Here is an 18,832-nt window from a genome sequence, read left to right on the forward strand (position 1 = left end):
AACCCAGTGTCACTGCTCTTCACAGTCACCCTGTGGCCTGAACCCAGTGTCACTGCTCTTCACAGTCACCGTGTGTCCTGAACCCAGTGTCACTGCTCTTCACAGTCACCGTGTGTCCTGAACCCAGTGTCACTGCTCTTCACAGTCACCCTGTGGCCTGAACCCAGTGTCAGTGCTCTTCACAGTCACCGTGTGTCCTGAACCCAGTGTCAGTGCTCTTCACAGTCACCCTGTAGCCTGAACCCAGTGTCAGTGCTCTTCACAGTCACCCTGTGGCCTGAACCCAGTGTCAGTGCTCTTCACAGTCACCCTGTGTCCTGAACCCAGTGTCACTGCTCTTCACAGTCACCCTGTGGCCTGAACCCAGTGTCACTGCTCTTCACAGTCACCGTGTGTCCTGAACCCAGTGTCACTGCTCTTCACAGTCACCCTGTGGCCTGAACCCAGTGTCACTGCTCTTCACAGTCACCCTGTGGCCTGAACCCAGTGTCAGTGCTCTTCACAGTCACCCTGTGGCCTGAACCCAGAGTCAGTGCTCTTCACAGTCACAAAGTTGGAACAGACTGGAACCTATGCAGAGCAGGAAGTTCTAGACTAATCCGAAGCTCTTTGTTTTTAATTACATTGATAATTTGAGGACTTACTGGCTATATGCAAATACACAAATACTACCTGGGGACAACAATAAGAGATTCCCAGGGGAAGTACATCGTGACAACAATCATGGCAGTGAGTGTGACAAGACTAATAATGGCCTCAGAGCAGAAGCTGCTCTACCCATTGGGAGGCTTTCCGCAAAGGAGCTACTTGTCACCACTACAGCTTCTCAATCAGCTGGACTCAGACCAAAAGCCAGAGTTACGGGTGGCTTATAATGTGAGTAACAAACTGTGGTCTTGCCTAGTTATAGAGAGGCCCTATTGCCTGGCCTCACCCACAAACCCCCTGCCTTACTTACAGGCATCCATGTTGAGTATAGAGGTGTGTAGTGAATGTCAGGATATAAGGGTAGAAGTCAGTAAACTTTCACAAAGGCCAAAGTTAGTGAGACAGCCAGAAGAGAGCCCCATGGTGTGTGCTTACTGTTCAGCAGGGGATTTCTTTAGGTGGACAGTTTGCTAGATATTAGAAAAGTGCTACTCAGTTAAACCCATCCAAGAACGGGTGAAGCAGAAAAGCTGAGAGACTGAGCTCCAGAGAGACGTGCTGGCCTGCTCAGACAGCCGACACAAAGGGAAGAAGGTTTGGAGCTATTCTGGCCACACTAAGGCCACACAGACGGTCGAAACCTAGGGGAGGGCAGGCTGTATCAAGACCAAAGGAACTTTCAAGGAGAACCTATAACAATACTAATGTCTAGGGTCATTTTTACTGTTAAAACAAATAGTCTTTCATGATGCCAACTGTATCCAGGCAAAAATGCTTGAAAGAAAGCTCTGCAGACAGAGGAAGGGATGCTTCTCTCTGGCACCTGAAGCAGCTGACGCGTCACTGACTTCATTTCTTCACCACCGACAGCCCCCTTCAGGACGTACCCCAGTAACTGTGACTGGGGCTGGCCTGCAGGTGTCTGCCAGACACTGTCAGCCCCAAGAGTAAGCAATTCAAGTTTCTGTAAACCACTCACATACACACACCCACACACATGCACACATACACACTCACACAGTCACACACACACAGTCAGTCACACACACAGTCACACACATACACACACCCAAATGCACAGTCACACATACACCCATACACAGTCACACACACACACAGTCAAACACACAGTCACACTCATACATAGTCAGACACACACACACAGTCACACACACACAGTCATACACACAGTCAGACACACCCATAAGCACAGTCACACACACACTCATACACACAGTCAGACACACACAGTCATACACACAGCCACACATACACACCGTCACACTCATACACAGCCATACACACACACCCATACACATATACTCATACACACAGTCACAGTCAGACATACACAGCCACACACACACACACACACACACACACACACACACTCATACACAGAGTCACACAAATAGATCAGAAAAAAGTAGCACCTTAGAGAGTTGTTTTGAGGGTTAAAATACAAGATCCTTATAAAGATTTTAAAGCCAAGTCTTGCAATAATTCGCAATAATTATCAATTATTATTGTAAGCCCCCTCTTTTATGTATAGCAGTGAATTTCTTAGTGCATGAAATTGTTTTTCTTTCTTTATTTTTCTTTCTTTCTTTATTATTAGATAGAAAGAGAGACATTGAGATAGGGTGGGGACCAGGGGTTTGAACCTGGATCCTTGGGCACTGCGATGTGTGCCCTTGACCAGGTGTGCCACCGCCTGCCCCCCGGTGCACGTGATTCTCCCTTCCCACAGCTGACACTTGAAAATGTGAGCCACCCTAGTCTGCGGAGCTAGGAGCGCACTAGGGGTTGGATTCCTCCGCTGTGTGCTCTTCTGGCAACATCACGAAGTGTTACCCCGAATATCCCAGAGGTGACCGCTTTGTAAGGAAAGGGGCAAGGGGACACAGATGGACATGGGAGGTCTCCAGCATTTCCCTAACTGAAGCATGTCGTGCTCGAGTTCTGGACATCAAAAAAGAGGTCACTGGGGCAGGCAAATGCAACACTTTGCAAGCGCTTACCATCTATTCGCAAGTTCAAACAAAAGAAGCCAAGAGCCAGGTCCCCTTCCCTTGCACTGCCAGATGTCTGCAAAGCCTGACAGGGAGCTGGGTGAAGCAGGGCCACCTGCAAACGGTGCAGGCTGGCGCAGGAGTGCCTGTGCGCAGACCGGAGTCTCCCTGCTCTTCCAGGCTGCTGTGGGCACAGCTGGGTTCTATGTTTGTGATGTCTCTGTGTCTGTGTGCGGAGGGGGAAGACAGAGCACGTAGCTGGAGTGAGGACAGCAAATGTTTATAACGGCAGTGGCCTCGCAGTCACATCCTCTTGTAGCTGGCTCTAAGGATGGGGAGAGGATCTTGATGACGATAACAAGAAGATAAATATCCATTGTCAGAGGCAGCCCGTCCCTCTAGGTCTGTCCAGCCACCCCACTGCTCCGGAGGCTTTCAGACCCTTCACTGCAACGGCTCAGAAATCAATAGCAATTTATTCTCTCTCTGGACCCCAGCAAAAAAAAAGTAAATAACACTGTCACCTCCAGTCTGCCTGCAGAACACGGTGACAAAACAGCCTTGTCACTAAAACTCGACCCGATGCAACTCTTTATTCACGCCTGTGCAGCTGACTGCAGCAGCTTTCAGAGGACAAAGACTTGAGCGGAGCCACACAGAGGACAAGCTCCTGACCTGCAGCCAGGAAAGCTGGGGACCGAATAGAAAGGGATCTTCACAGCCGGCCGGCCTCTGGGAAAGTTGGGGACCGAATAGAAAGAGATCTCCACAGCCGGCCGGCCTCTGGGAAAGCTGGGGACAGAATCAGAAAGGGATCTCCACAGTGGGCCGGCCTCCGGGAAAGCTGGGGACCAAATCAGAAAGGGATCTCCACAGCCGGCCGGCCTCTGGGAAAGCTGGGGACCGAATAGAAAGGAATCTCCACAGCCGGCCGGCCTCCGGGAAAGCTGGGGACCGAATAGAAAGGGATCTCCACAGCCGGCCAGCCTCCGGGAAAGCTGGGGACCGAATAGAAAGGGATCTCCACAGCCGGCCGGCCTCCGGGAAAGCTAGGGACCGAATAGAAAGGGATCTCCACAGCTGGCTGGCCTCCGGGAAAGCTGGGGACCGAATAGAAAGGGATCTCCACAGCTGGCCGGCCTCTGGGAAAGCTGGGGACCGAATAGAAAGGGGTCTCCATAGCGGGCCGGCCTCCGGGAAAGCTGGGGACCGAATCAGAAAAGGATCTCCACAGCCGGCCTGCCTCCTGCTCCACTGCTGTGGGTCTCACACGAGAAAAGGAGAGAATTCACCCCTCTTTAAGATTATGAAAGCTGTAGGGAGAAGTTAAGACCACATGTATAGAAGATTCACACACACTCTTCCGACAGACGCCCAGAAAATCATTCGGCTTCTGAAGCAGCAGCCTGAACGTACGTTGCAGCTGAAGCCTCACACTTGCCTGTGTGCGTTATCGGACAGATATAAACACTAGTCTGTTAGCAGGTTAAGATGTGAGATGAAGGTTCTGGTTTCATTATGCTCAGCAGAGCAGGTGATATCAACAGTGCCTACCTGGACCAGACACTGCACCTACCGGGGAGAGACAAGATGGCATCACAAGGTAACATTTGCAGGTAACAGAGAGCAACCCTGCTTATCTGGCAAGTCAGAAAACCAGCCACTGGAAGAAGCTCGACTAAATCCCTTCTCTGACGCCCATCAGCTGCATGTCTTCTTGAGCAGAGGTGACCTGCCGGCATTGAAAGCAGGGCCAGCGCTGTCTGGGTGAGGGAGACCCCAGCCCTCACATTCAGAGATTTAAAAAAATATTTTATCATCTCTCATTTATGTATTTATTACTGGAGAGAGACAGAGAGAAATTGAAAGGGGAGGAGGAAGTACAGTGAGAGGGAGACAGAGAGACACCTGCAGCCCTGCTTCACCACTTGTGATGCGTTCCCCTTGCAGGTGGAGACCAGGGGCTCGAACCCAGGTCCTTGCGTACTGTGATGCGTGTGCTCTCACCCAGGTGCCTCACCACCCGGCCCCTTTAGAGATTCTCCATCCAGGGCAGAATCAGGCACGTGTCGCGTGAGGAGCAGAGCTGAGATGGCGGTGCGCTCACCATGAGCGGGAGGGCCGTGCACGTGAGCCAGAGCCTTGGGCTGCGAGGAAGGTCAGCTCACAGGACAGCAGCACGGCAGGTGCAGGGAAGTGTCATGAGCAGTGAAGCAGGGCTGCAGGCATCTCTTCTCTCGCTTTCTCTCCCTCTCTATCTCCTCCTTCCCATCCCGATTTCTCTCTTTCTCTATCCAATAGTAAATAAATATTTTAAAGAGGAATTTGGTTCATATTCCCAATGGAGGGAAAAATTTTAGGGGAAGATAAACAGAGGGTCTGAACTCCAACTCCACTAGGACCACTAGGCTTTTCAAAGTAGCAATAGGTGTAGGTGTGACTCAGAAAGGAAGGCAGGGCCACAGAAACAGGGGGCAAATCTATATCTAAATATAGACAGATAGTTGTAGAAATAATAGTCAACCCCTATCTGTGACCTTGGGGGAACTGCTGTAAATGCCAATGGAGGGAATGGGGTCACAGAGCTCTGGTGGGGGGAATGGTGTGGGACTGCAGCCCTGTTATCCCATAATTTTGTAAATAAATATTGAATCAGTAATAAAATAAGCAGTAAAAATATAATCAAGTGTCAAACAGTGTGCTCAGAGAATTCTCGTGGAGAACAAGAGCCTTTGTTTGGACAGCGACAGGGTGTGTGGAGAGGAAGATAGGGTGAGAACAGCCCAGGGTGCTGATGCAGGGCAGCAGAGAAGCAGGAAGGGCCAGATGCAGAAGACGCAGAGCACATGGACACACAGGGGAGGCGTGGGATCTGCTTGCTTAAGACTTCACACAAGGTAGCACCAAGCCCTTTATCTTTGGAAAATTCATGTGTGTTGGGTAATTGTGCAGATACCCTCAGGGTATCACCCAGTCCCGAGAGAGCCGAAACCCTATTCCCAGAGTGCCTTGTTTCCTACCTAATCCCGTCCTGACTTGCCACTTCCTGCTTTTATCCTATAAAGCCGGCTGCTGCTGCTGCTGCTGCGGGTTCGCCCCCTTGCTCCTCTCCTCTCTTCCGCAACGAGACCCAGAGAAGGGCTGGTAGGCTTAGTGGGAGGCGGCCATTTTGCTAGCTCCACGTGGCCTGAACCGCTGTGCTCTTGCCCATTTCTGGGGTGTCTGTGTGAATAAATATTTGTGTTCCCGCTCCACTTGGGTCTCTTCTCTCTCCCCCGCGACACAGCCCGACACACGTGGCCATCATGTGGTTTGTGGCTAACTAAAGTAAGAACACTTTTTATCTCCCCTTCAGGGTATCTCTGGGACGCAGTGCTGGCACTACGAATCACTGCTCCTGGTGGCCACTGTTTCCATTTTATTGGACAGGACTGAGGAGAACTGAGAGAAGAGGGGGAGACAGAGAAGGAGAGAGGCAGAGAGACACCTGCAGACCTGCTTCACGGCTTGTGAAGCTCCCCCCTGCAGGTGGGGAGTGGGAGGGCTTGTTATTTCTAAAATACTGACATTGTAAAGTTGCTGTCAGAAATGTGTTTAGGGAGTCAGGCGGTAGCACAACAGGTTAAGCGCATGTGGCGCAAAGTGCAAGGACCTGCAGAAGGATCCTGGTTCGAGCCCCTGGCTCCCCACCTGCAGGGGGGGGTCGCTTCACAAGCAGTGAAGCAGGTCTGCAGGTGTCTGTCTTTCTCTCCCCTCTCTGTCTTCCCCTCCTCTCTTCATTTCTCTCTGTCCTATCCAACAACGATGACAACAACAATAGTTACAACAATAATAAAACAACAAGGGCAACAAAAGGGAAAATAAATAATAATTTAAAAAAATAGAAATGTGTTTAGAGAATGGCAATCTTCCATCAGTAAATGAACATAGTGCTTTTGTCGTGTGTCACTTACACAGCCAAAGCCATGTCACAGTGAAGAAGCTGATGGAGGGTCATGGTGATGGTTCCTGGTAACAGGCATCTCTGGGCAAAGGGAATAAGAAGAGCGTCTTGAATTCTCATTTTCGCCTTGTGACACCAACCACTTCAACAACAGCAACAAAGAAAACCAGGGTTGAGAGTTCTGATGAGTCTGATTTAAGTCTTGAACTGTAAGAAGGATACATCAAATTGATATACGCCACTGTTTCTAAAAATATGGCACATTTTGGCTTGTTATTTTTTATGACTGATTCAACATTCAGTCTAAAGCAGGCAGACCAACATTTCTTAAAAAATAGAAACTTTGCAAAAAAGTTATTTGATGTATTCTGTGTGGAGACTTTGCAAAAAAGTGCATATGTACATTATAAGACACAATCCCATGGATAAATGGGCCACCTTTGCCTCAGACAAGTGATTTCCCAACAATCTACAGTGACGAGCTCAGTGTCTACAATAAGGCAACACGGACACCAAGGGCCACCTTCACACTGAGTGTGGGGCCAGCGGGCCAGACGGGGGACCTGAGCACCGCCACTGCAGAGTGAAAGCAACAGTAACAGCCAAGAGCAAGAGACACCCGCGAATGATTTATGGACAGAGGCTTATTCTGCCATCAATTTTCTCTTTACAGCTGCTTGATAGAGTTGGGGCTCATCCATTTTTTTCTGTTCTGTCCTACTTTCTGGAGGCAGTTCCCAGCATGACGACAAGTTAATTTGTAAACACAGGGGGAGGCAACCAGACGGACCCTGGTACTAAGCCTCTGGGCAGGAGTCACCGTGGGCCCATGTGCCGCTGGGCCAGGGGCGTGTGCCACAGGGCCTGGCACACAGGCGGCCGCTGACACGCTCCACGGAGTGGGTTCCCTACAGTCATCTGTGGCCTTACACCTGCGCTTAAAAAGACACTGAGGAGATGTGACGGGTGCTCGGGCCTGGTGCCATGGAGACGGGGCCAAGCGGCTGTGGAAGCACGAGGGTGCAGACAAAGATGTCACCTCACAGGGGAGGCAGAGCAGCAGGACGGCAAGACAGCACAGACAGCCGCGCTCAGCTGGACGTGTGAGCAGTGCCGGCCAGGCGGCCAGTGTCACCAGTGTGGCCGTGAGCTCTGGCTCTGCGGGCCTCCCTCGGGGGCTGGCAGTGTGAGGCTGGGGGCTCCAGTGCAGCTGAGGCTGGATGCAGCCTGGCTTGCCCAGTGGCTGCTGGGAAACTGGAAACCAGAGCTGCCCCCCGCCCGCCTCCCGGTAGAGGACGGCTCTCAGGATGGCGCTGCCGTGGGGCTGCAAGGTCGGCAGGAGCTAATCCACTATCCACGCTCGCTGCTGGCTGCGCTGTACGCAAGAGCTCCAGGCCTCATCTCTGGAGCTCTCGCTGCAGGTGGCAGGCACCACACAAGGTTTCAGGCTGCACTTAGGCCGCGCACAGCCGTCCTGAGCAACAGCTTCCCAGGCAGGGGAGATAAGAGCTGAGATAAGAGCACGGTGTCAGCATGTCCCAGCAGGGCCCAACAGTACAGGCTGGTCTCTGCAGACAGACTGGGACACAGAGACAGAGAGACTGGGGCCTGGCAGCACAGAAGAAGCCGGAGACGGTGGAAGAGGCGGGGGTGGGGGATGCTAGAAGTGCCGCAAAGGCCTCATCAAGGGTCTGCTGTGTGAAGGGCGGGACTTGGGATTCCTCAGATAAGTGAGGGAGAGTCATCCTGGACCAGCAGTGGCATCGCGCTTCAGAACCAGAACTATCACAGAAGGCACATGGCGGCTAGACAGTGGACTGGACACAAGGCAGACAGAGGGGCGTGAATGAGGGGAGTCCACTCCCAAAGCCGTGCAGTTACCCACATGGACGATGGGCTACTATCATGTTATTATTGGCTATTATCCACGTGCAATAGGGTGAAATCACTGGCAGATAGCATTTAGTCAGGAAGAAACCAAAGCTGTGCCTCTCATACTATGAACAGGAAGTATAAAATCCCTCAAATAATAGCTAAGACTGCTCCACATGGAGAGGCCACAGCGTACTAAATAGCAGGTAGAAACATCTTACTAAGTAGAGAGAGAGGAAATGTCCTAACAGGAAGAATAATCTGGTTGAAGCCATTAGTTCTGTAATTAATTTGTAGATTTAAAGCAATGCTAATAAAAATCTGCTATAATTTCAGGAAGCTTAATGAAGTTATTCTAAAGTCATCTGGAATAAGTATCTGAGAATTACCATTTTTAAAAGAGGAGGAATTAAAGGAGAATTTGACATTGCAGATTCTATTAAAACAGAATGGGTGGGGTAGACAGCATAATGGTCATGCAGGGAGACGGGCGGTGGCGCAGCGGGTGAAGGGCACATGGCGCAAAGCGCAAGGACCAGCAGAAGGATCCTGGTTCGAGCCCCCGGCTCCCCACCTGCAGGGGAGTCGCTTCACAGGCAGTGAAGCAGGTCTGCAGGTGTCTGTCTTTCTCGCCCCTCTCTGTCTTCCCCTCCTCTCTCCATTTCTCTCTGTCCTAGCCAACAACGAAGACAGACAACAATAATAACTACAACAATAAAACAAGGGGCAACAAAAAAAGGGAATAAAAAAAATGGTTATGCAAAAACTCTCCTGCCTGAGGCTCCAAGGTCCAAGTTTAATTCCCCACATCACCATAACCCAAAGCTGAGCAGTGCTCTGGTAAATCTATATATATCATAAAAGCATAATGATACATGGTATGGTCTAGATAAAGAATGACCACTGGACTAGAAAGTCCTTAAGTATACAGGCACATCTAAGCAATTAAAATCTGAAAACGTAGCCTTTCCAATTAGCAGAGAAAGAGATCAATTACTAAGAATCGATAAAGATTTTCCTTCTGAGACGGCCCGGGGAGAATGGAGGAAACCGGAGCTCTCCATGAGGAGAGAGGAGCAGCTCTCTGGCAGAAGTGCAGCTTCATCTTCGCTTCTGATGAAGTCACAGCTGAGGCTGCCGTGACCTCCAGGAGTGTTTATCCTGGAGGGCCTCAGGCAGGACTCCTGACCAGGCTGGAAGGAAGCACTCGGCAGTGTTGGCAAAGTCAAGGGCAGCCCTTGAGGCCGCATGTGCTGACACTGGGAACCAAGGAATTGCCGCGTGAATGATCAAACTCCCCTGCCAAAGGGTGCGGCACTGAGCTGAAGGCTTCCGAGCTGTCAGCTCTGAGAAGAGGCACGGAGGACACTGAAAAAATCTGAAGGCGGCCTCCTGACAGGACAATGAAAGAGGCATGCCTTGGGGCCCAGACAGAGAGCGGACGTGCCTGAGGGGATGGAAAAGGAAGGAGAGGAGGTCACTAAATTTCTTGGAGCTCTGAGCAAAGGACCGGCACCCAGACGGTGGGATGGCTGGCTGACCGCTCTCTCCAAGGTGTCTAAGAGGCACTGAGTTGGCAGAGAACATGCTGGGACAAGCGCTAGCAACCTGCCACCGACCCCGCCCGCTCCGACCTGGGCTACAGGCAGTGAAGCAGGAGCGGCAGCCTGGGGAGCACGCGGAGGCGAGCGGCATCCCCTCAGGACGGCCAGGCCAGCACGGAGAGAGAGGGGCCCGTGAGAAAGGTCTGCGTGAGAGGAACGTTCAAGGGAGCTACGCTAGGTGCAAGGCCTCCTGGGAGCCTGCCTCTTCTCTTCTGCTTTCTCAGCGGCACAGCGAGGAGAAGCACAGTTGTGCGAAGAATGATCCTTCCAGTCAAAGGGGCTGAAATAGCTCACAGCTCCCCTCTACACAGTCACTGGTTGAGGCATGAGACCACAATAATCCTTTGTTATCTTTACTTTTAAAATGTTATGTAAAGAATGCCTATTATTTTCTATGAAAATAGCCTGTATTTTTTATAAGACTGCCAGGAAATAACTAATAATCTTATAAATCACTAATCAATAACAGAGAGAGAAAATAGATTGTTTCAATTTTTTATGCATAGATCACAGTTCTGAGTATATAGTCCTTCAATTTAAGCACTTAAGCCTTCAAATTGGTAACTTGATTGAATTTCAACAGTGGGATTGATTTGTTAATACATTTCTAATAATGACTTTTTTAAAAAAAATCTTAAATCACCTATAATCTTAGACCAGGGAGACCAGAAGCAACCAGTCCTGTCAGTATGTAAGAGACAGTTAACTGTACATAGCATTAAATGACATAAATTATGGTAAGGTCTTGTATAGTACAGCAAATCCTAACCATGGAATTCTCAAAGTCAACCAGATTTTCTAATAGTTCAGTTACAGCAATAGCTGTCTATTGCCTTCTTAAACTCTAGGCAACAGGAACCTCCCTTCTCTCCATAACCCGTCTCTCCCCCAGTCCTAGGTCTCTGGGCTCACTTTCCTGCAGGCTGCTCTAGTTAGCTCCCTGCCAGGTGGTCCTGCATCTGCTGATCTCAACCTAATCAATGCAGCCGCTGCCACCTTGACAAGTTTCACTTCGGACCGTGTCCAGAGATGCCAGACATGGCATGTCACCCCCTCAGCTCCACTACTCTGGTGAGACCTTAACTCCATTGCAGGTGGTGTACTTCCTCACAGTCTCAAAACCAGGTACAGACCAGGGCCCCTGAGACAGGGCACACGGGCACACGTGTCCATAAGTCAGGGGACAGATACACCTTCAAGCAAAAGTACACAATAGCTCAGTAAGTGTAGCAAGCAAGGAGGAAGACCTAAAGAGACACCTTGAAGTTCCTAATCAGACAGCTTCTCCTGAGACCTAGATGCCCTCCTCACCTACTTACTGTTACTCTTGCCTCACCCACTCCAGAGCTCACCTTGTCAGCCAGAGTAAGGACGACCGAAGCTGGATACGGGCAAGAGACCGGCACACTTGAATGCTGACTCTTCACTCACTACCAGGCCACCCCATCATCCGGGGCCCTAGTCAGGGAGTCCTGGGATCCCCACACAGACACGATGGGCCTAGACCTCTAACAGACCCCTCTCCCCACTGTCACTGGTCATCTCCATCAGGAACAGCAGCAGGGACACAGGCAGGCAAAGGCACACCCTGGGTCATCTGAGAGACACATTCTGGGCGGCACCCTGAAGGCCAGTCTCCCCGGGCACGATGCCGCAGGCAGCTGGTCCTCCGCCGCAGGCCACACACTCCCCGCCTGCGTGTTCACTTACTCTCCCTGGTCCCCTCATCAGTGTGCAGAGACAGTCTAGTCAATCTTAAATGAGTAGGCTGTCTGCATTTGGGCCCTGAGGGCTGTGTTTTCCTGACGCTCTGAGCACCATAGAAGCTGACTGTCTCTGCTCAAGTTGCCAGGACCTGGTGGCTCCCCGTGCCCCCTGCCCCGAGATCTGCAGGCTCTCTCTCACCAGGCTGCATAAGCCCCGGCTATTAAGACCTCAGTCACATTCCAAGTGTCTCCATTCCATTCCCTACAGCTTTCTACACAGCTCACATGACGTCTCCTCTCCAGATCACTAAGTGTTCCTTGGAGGGGGATTTCAGCCCACAGCAATTCCTATCTGCGGGTAATCCAGAGAGAGTATGAGCTCAGTGACTCCCCTTACCATGTGTCTGTTTAGAGAGACCGGTCAGAAAAACAAAAACAAGTTCCGTGCTGAGAGGTGGAAGGCTGAGGTTCGGTTACCAATTTGTTGATTCTTTCAACCAGTTTCTTCACCACAAAAGCAGGTTGGCAAGAAGGTGCCCTGAGGTGGGTGGGGTGCAGAGCTGGTCCAGGTTACCAGCTGGGGCTTCTGCTCAGTGCTGACAGAGTAAGTCGGCTGAGACAAGGCAGCTGTGGCAAGAAGAAGAATCAGCCTTTAAGCAGACGTACTAGCAGGCACGGACGGGTCTGCGAGGAACGTAAGTAAGAGGACGGTGTTCCTATTACCAAGTGCTCCATTAACGGGACCGCCGGGGACTCCACAGTGGACTCTGTGAGTGTGGCCTGATGACACAAGTCAATGCAAGGCTTTCAGATATGGGATCAAGATCTGCTATTTATCTAAGTCACACCTGTCGTTTCTGTTTTAAAAACAACAAACAAGCAAGGAGTCCAATAAGCCCACGGACACTCAGTGCCAGCCAGGCCGTTGCTCCAAGCTCCACCTAGAACGTGGTTCTAATCCTGGGTTTCCACCAGTGGCAATGATGCACTAATAGGAGGAGGCGGCACACGGTCCTTCTCGCGGATACTGCCCTGGACGTCGCCCGCCTTCCCGGGCCTCTCCACACACAGTCCTTCTCGCGGACGCTGCCCTGGACGTCGCCCGCCTTCCCGAGCCTCTCTCTCGGCTTGCTAGATGAGATGCTGCCTGCTGCCTCAACTGGCCGCTGGCCCCCAGGCCCTCAGACGCACCGTCGGCTAAGTCAGCAGGTCCCGACCTCGGCCTGCCAGTGCCCGTGTCAGCCCTACTGCTAGTTAGCTGTGCGCCCGCTAGGGGACACGCCCAAGTGTCTCTGTGCTTGTCTGCAGAGGAGGGCGGAGACACCAGCTTTGTGGCGCTGCTGTCATCTCTCCCTCCGTGGGGTGCTGTGAAGACATGCAGTGTGTGCAGTGTGAGGGGCTAATGGAGGCTTGCAGTCACCCTGGCAACACAGCTGGCCACAAACACCATCTTTATGTGCTGGGGAGAGGAGGGAGGAGTTCCCTGGTGTCTCTTCTTACTGGGCGCTAATCCCCTCATGAAGGCCAAGAGCTCAGGAACCCAGGGAGACCTCACTGCTTGACCAAGCCCAGCGTGCTGGGTTTCTGGCTTCAGGAAACCGACTGGGCCTTGGGTGGGACCCATCTTCATCTGTGCTGGAGAGTGGTGGGCGTCAGGGAATACAAGGGCCTTGTTTTTTAACCAAGGCTAAACGGAAGTGATTCAGATTCATTTGAAAAAGTAAGAAAGGGGATGTATTAAAAGACAAAATAAAATTGTCAAGAGCTGTGTTCCTGAGAGTGTTCTGGAAAGGACAGACGGGCACTGGAGAGGTTTTCTGTGTCTGCGTGGGGCAGAGAGACACCGAAGCTAAACAAGATGAAGCTAGGAGCCACTCCGTGCCACATGTCTCCACGAGGTGGCCACTGTCCAGCAGAGGCCTGCTAACGTGGAGAGCCGCCTGCATGAACTGCAGAGACTGACTCTGCAGGGGCCATGACCTGTCACTGTCGACACGCATGCAAATGTCCCCACCTGTGTGACTCTCTTATCCAGGCCAACCCGGGCCAGAATCTCTAATTATCATAGCAGTGGGGTGGCTTAACGAGGGGTTGCCAGCCACACAGGCAATTTGCTTCTCAGCACGGCTGCAGGGATGGCAGTCCACAACCCCGCCACCGAACGGGCAGAATGAAGGTCTGATAGACGTACACAATGCACACTGCGCTTCCCCCCGATTCACAAGAACAACAGAAAAAGGACATCTGGAGGGCTCTCTCCTGAGACTGCGTCTAATCTTTAGCGGTGGGCTGGGAGCACAAGAATGATGGGGAGGGTTCTAAGAGTGGCACCTGTGTGCCAGGGTCCTGTCCCATCACTTCTCAGGTGACCACTTTGCTTCCGTAAACAAGCAGTCTCCGTTTAAAAAATCCAGTGATGACAAATCGTTCTGCTGCATGCGTGGATGGATGTCACAGGCATAATAAACCGATTTAGAGGAGCCACAGTACACATACACGGAGCCCTGTATTTGAAGTTCAAGGACAGGCAAGACTAATCCTTGGTGTCAGGTATCAGATGGCACTGACCCCTGGTGGGAAAAGGACCAGCGGACAAGAGTCTTCATGGCTGTGGGCTCCAGCCTCTAACTGAATCTGACTGAGGAAGGAAGATGTGGGTTTTTTCCTACAGATAAAAACAAGAATTGCTTTCAGCTGCAACAGAAGACCTGCGTACCTCCTGCTTCTGTGCGACCCTCGTCGGAAGGGAAGGCCAAGGTCTGGGGGAGCAATGGGTAACTCTAACAAAAAGGAAGAAAGGACCCGCAGCCCAGGGACCAGTCTAGTAAGCGTGCGGGTCTCCCTCACATCCACTGTGCCCCAGTGAAGGACCGGGCTTCATCCCAGCTCTTGCCCTAGCCCAGGGCTAACACTTTGCACTTAGGTGACTGTAATCCGAACCCATCCTGCTGTCAAGACTCAGCCGGCCAGGCCGGGAGAAGACAGCCGCTCCTCCTGTCGTCTTATTTGCCGACCAGCTTAATTCACGGGAGAAAACAGCACTCGAGGTGGGTCAAGTTCTACAAACAGGACTAAATGATTACGGAGTGGGAATCTTTCCAACTGGGTTTTGACTTCTCCCCCCTCCCCCGTTGTTTCCCAAGGAGCACAGCTGAAATTGAGCCTTAAGGCTTGGCTTGACAGAAAGGCATTAGCCCAGCACACGAATCCGCAGAGATAGGAGAGACAGTTATTTATGAAAAGACTTGTGCTATTATCCTCGCGAGGCTGTACAGAGGGCGAAACACTGATGCGTCTCCTAGCCACCTCTCCCCACCCCTAGCATTCACAAGCAGCCCTGTGCCCAGACGCGCGTAATCTGTCAACATCAGGTGAGCGGAGTTGTGGTGCAGTGCTGGGGCTCTGTCAGCTGTGGGCTATTAACACCGCACAGGTCTTCCTCAGTCCTCAGCAGGCGGACCCCAGATGCCCCCAGGGCCCCGGGCAGGCAGACCGCAGACGTGTGCGCGTGGGGGGAGGCTGCCCCACGGGTCCTGCAGGCTGAGGCTCTGCTCCGCTGGCCCAGGAACGGCACCCGGCCCACCCAGCCGCGCCACCCGCGCCACCCTCAGTGTCTCCACCACGTTCTCGCTGCCACGCTCAGAGGGACGTCAACTGTGCTCACACACAAGCCCTGCTCAAGCCGACTCACCGTGGCGCACGACAGCAGTGTGAGCTACAGGCTAGGCTCTGTGTGCACTGGACTACTGACTGGGCTGTGGCAAAAGGCCGACTTATTTTGCTGTTTGTCTAAGTGAGAATGTCTCGCGGTTTCCTCCAACAGCCCAAAAGTTCCTCCAGCCCAAACATATGCGACAGAAGTGGGCCACCCAGTGGGGCCATGCCGAATGTGAGGCCCTGGCAGGCACTTCACACTAGACGGGTAAGCAAGAGTCACTTATTTAGTTCGCAACACATGAAGAAGGATGCCAGTGTCTTCATGACGGGAGCCACTCGGGCTCCGGGCAGAGAGGCGCCACCTCTGGGCCACAGGCCTCCTCAGTGTGCTGGGGCCCACACCCCATGAGGGTTCTTCCTCAGTGACAGGAGCGGGAGAACGGTCCGAGAATGAAAAGCAGTCTAAGACAGGAGAAGCACAGGCCTGGGACTGTGTGCCGTGCGTGAAGGCCTCTGAGAAACAACAGAGCCAAACACACAGGCCATGGTCAGCACTCCAGACACGGACATAAACGCAAGTCTTTGTTCCCCGCGCGTGAGGGCTCAGAGCACCTGGCATTTCCTTTGGTGAAAGTCGGTGCCTTTCTCTTGGGAAGAAGTATTTGAGGAACTGCACTTTGTGAGATGTCAGAGAGGCAAGCTTGCTCTGGGTTGGAATGTCAATCTCCAGGACTCGCCGACCTCTTGCTGTATGCCAGGTGTCCCACAGGCAGGGAGCGAAGGAGAAGCAGGACGGGTCAGTGGCGGCCCGCAGACACACAGCTCCTGCACAGTGGAACAGCTAGCTACTTTAACACCAGCAACCTGTCTTCAGGGGCCACTCTCCCGGGCTTGGAGCCGCCTTCTGAGTTAAAAGCGTTATCTGTCTACTCCACGGGACAGCGTTGCCAAGAAAAAGAAATAGCTTTCATTTTTAGCAAGACAAAATCAGTTTGAAGATGAGAACTCACATTTATCTTGTACAAAGTCAACAGAAAACTGCCCCTGAGTCATCCATCAGTAAGAGCCTGCTCTGCTTCTGGACAGAACGGCAGGGACTAAGGAAGCTTCACAGACAGTGTGGCAGCCGGCAAGCTTCCTGGCAGGAGCAGAAGGGAGAACGTGATTCTCAGTCCACCTGATGCTCTGGGGCCTCACCTGAGTCAAGGTCTCCGGTGTCTCTGGTTCCTTTAAACGTCTCAGGATGGTGAGACAATCCTCTGAAACACGCTCAGCCTCGTCAGCACCACCGCAAGGAAAGCACATGGCGCTGAAGAGGAAAGAAGTCAGTGCTTGCTTCTTTACTTACTGCTTGCAAATGGATTCGTGACATCGTGTCTCTGTAAAAAACGCTGAGCTTTTTATGAGTACGATGCCGGAGACAGCTGAGGTTCAGAAATGAAGGGCTCTTGGGAAAACACTTGCAGTTCATTTGCTGGTAAATAAAACATTTGTCATGTTGACTTGGTGCTTACAGAATAAAACTAAGGGGCCTTGTCCGTGGCACTGAAGATTACGTCTTCATGCAGTGAGTCAGTCGCTTGGACCAAGAAGGATAAGCTGTCCTGAGAAACGAAATGGTTTCTCGGAGTCTCAGTGGCAATATTATCATCACTGTCTGGGCTCTCACCTACTGACCGTTTTCCAACTAAGCAGCACTTAGTTCAAGTGAGAATTACTAAGTACACTTTTTATCCTCGTGCAAGACAAGCCTCCCATGATAAGTCAGGAGACTGGTTGCAAAACAGCAAAAGCCCCACTTACGCCTAAATATATTGGTGGAGATTTCAATCTAACAATTACGGGTAAAAGATTTTTCTCGATTTACTCTCTTCAAATAAACAGAATGAAATGTTTCAGTACCAACTACTTTACTTATTCAGTAAGTTCACAATACACACCAACCTCTCATCATCAAGATAGTCATCTCATAGGCTCTGCAATAGACTGAGGAAAGAAAAGCTTGACTTTTTTGCAGAATTCCAACAAACGACTCCTCAGATTTTCAAGATGGCGATGACTGTAGCTAAAGGCACCTCCCACTCTGTTTTTCTGGTCACCTCATGGGAAATTATAAGGCAAGATTTCTTTGGTTCAAGAAGCTTTGGTTTGGGCTGGAAAGACAGCATCATGGTTCTGCTGAAGACCTTCCTGCTTGAAGTTCTGAGGCCCCAGGTTCGATCCCCAGCACCACCAGCAGCCAAGGCTGAGCTGGTCTTTCCCTTATATCTCTCCCGTTAAAAGAAATAAAATACTTGAAGAGGTGCTTTGGGTAACTGGTCAGAGAATCAAACTGCACACCCTACTCCATGCTGGTAAAGGCCCCGAGAAGCCCTCCCTTAACAGGACGCTGACGTGACTCCTCAGGCTCAGCTGAGAACTGCCGCTTCATCAGCACCAGCATGCTTGGAAAGTGGCCCCCTTATTTTTTTTCACTGCTCAAGGACGATTTTCTGCCCCCTCTCCCCCGCCCTCCAAAAAGAAAGACAGATAGATTGATAGACAGACTGAAAGACACCACCGCATGGGAGCTTCCTCAGTGTGGTGGAGGCAGACCCCAGCCTGGGGCTGCACCCAGGACAAAGGAGTGACCGCACTACCCAACTGAACTGTCTTTCTGGCCTGCTGTTTATTTTTAACCAGAGTCCTGCTGAGCTCTGGCTTTTGGTGGTGCAGGGGATTGAACCTGGGACTCTGGAGTCTCAGGCAGGAGAGTCCCTGTGCAGAACCGCGATGCTGCCTCTCCCACTGGACCCTGGTGTCTTAAGGAAAACCCTGATAACGTGCTTCTTCATGCACCACTGCTACTTAGCAAGTATTGTTCAGGGGCGAGTCCCCCCAAATAGCCCGAGAGGTGGGTCCAGACAGTGTCCCATGGGCAAACGGGAAAGGAGGCGGCCCCACGCCAGGCAGCAGGCCCCGCAGTGCCCCCAGGAGGAAGGGGCTGCACGCAGAGGCTGACACAGGATGCCTCTCAGCCCTTCAGCAGGCAGGGAGCCACGCAGAGAGCAAGCCTGTCCATCCATTCAGATAATGAAGCTCTGAGGACCCGCGCCCTTGGCAGGAATCCCCTGAAAGTGGGAGGCCGAGGACGGCCAGCTGCAGAGCAGATCCCTTCCCGCTCCTGCTGACGACCGTTTACCCTGCAGGGAAGAGACTAACGGGCCAAGCAGAGTCCACCCCAAGACGGGTGCTCCCCGCGCCTGGCCCAGCTGGGGCCATCCATCCATCGCCCTGCAGGGAGGCAGCCTGGGGGTCGGGGGAGCGCCCGCCCAACACAAGCCGAAGAACCAGAGAAGCGCACTGTCACTCCTGCTCTTGGAGGAAACGCAATGGCAGTGAGCTCCAGGC

General features: G+C 52.0%; 1 protein-coding gene across 4 annotated transcripts in view; it reads right to left on the reverse strand.

The window, feature by feature from the left end:
* PRKN (parkin RBR E3 ubiquitin protein ligase) overlaps positions 1 to 18,832 on the reverse strand; it is a 362,091-nt gene that overhangs the window by 310,283 nt on the left and 32,976 nt on the right. The window contains exon 2 of one of the 4 annotated variants that reach the window (XM_060205133.1): positions 6,614 to 6,745. The exons of the other annotated variants lie outside the window; for them this stretch is intronic. The gene's annotated coding sequence lies outside the window, so the exon portion shown is untranslated. The remainder of the gene's footprint in view (positions 1 to 6,613; positions 6,746 to 18,832) is intronic. 4 annotated transcript variants of the gene reach the window in all.

This window comes from Erinaceus europaeus, chromosome 13 (genome assembly GCF_950295315.1).
Source record: "Erinaceus europaeus chromosome 13, mEriEur2.1, whole genome shotgun sequence".
NCBI classification, from domain to species: domain Eukaryota; kingdom Metazoa; phylum Chordata; class Mammalia; order Eulipotyphla; family Erinaceidae; genus Erinaceus; species Erinaceus europaeus.